This window comes from Lactuca sativa, chromosome 9, assembly GCF_002870075.4.
Source record: "Lactuca sativa cultivar Salinas chromosome 9, Lsat_Salinas_v11, whole genome shotgun sequence".
NCBI classification, from domain to species: domain Eukaryota; kingdom Viridiplantae; phylum Streptophyta; class Magnoliopsida; order Asterales; family Asteraceae; genus Lactuca; species Lactuca sativa.
The window spans coordinates 224,282,634-224,283,426 of NC_056631.2; positions in this window are offsets into that span (position 1 = coordinate 224,282,634).

Sequence of the window (793 nt, forward strand, 5' to 3'; positions counted from 1 at the left end):
TGAATATATTGTATTTAAAGAAGATAAAGTTTCTATACAAGACAATTTAAATTTTAGAGTAATGACATAATGAACCATATGTGTATAAATAAATTACGGATTGGGTCCCTAAAAGCTTTTTATTGTCAATCTCATCCCTACAGTTTAGGTTCGTTTTGAACCAGGTCTCCATTATTTATATTGTTTATTTTTTCATATTAAATAAGGTGTTAAATAAATGTAAAATTATTATTTTACTTTTATATTATATATCTGTACTTTTATATATTTAATTATTAACTTATTATTTTCCTATTGTTATTGATTTTTCTTAATTATTGAATAATCCTCCACTTTCCAGTTTCCATCTCTTCGTCATTCCCATGTCTTTTAAAATCTACATATCAACTAGGGGTGAGCAAAATTAAAACCAAAAAACCAACAGAAACTAAAACTAAAAAACCAAACCCAAATTCAAACCATCGGTTTTAGGTTTGGATTTTTTAAAACCAAAAAATTTGGTTTGGATTCGGTTTGTACTTTGCGAACCAACCAAATATGTAAAACTAAACCAGAAACCGACCATGGAACCAAAACCAACCTAACATGTGTATATTTAAAATTTAAAATAAATATGTTTTGTCTTTATGCAACTTAGGTTTGGGCTTATTGCTTAGACTATGTTTCTTTCTCAATTCTTCACTTTCGTGTCATTCTCTCAATATCGACTCCACACATCCTCCTACAAGTCTATTTCACTTTCTATATAGAATTGCTGGAAAATGGATTCAAACCTAAAACCCAATAACCCATT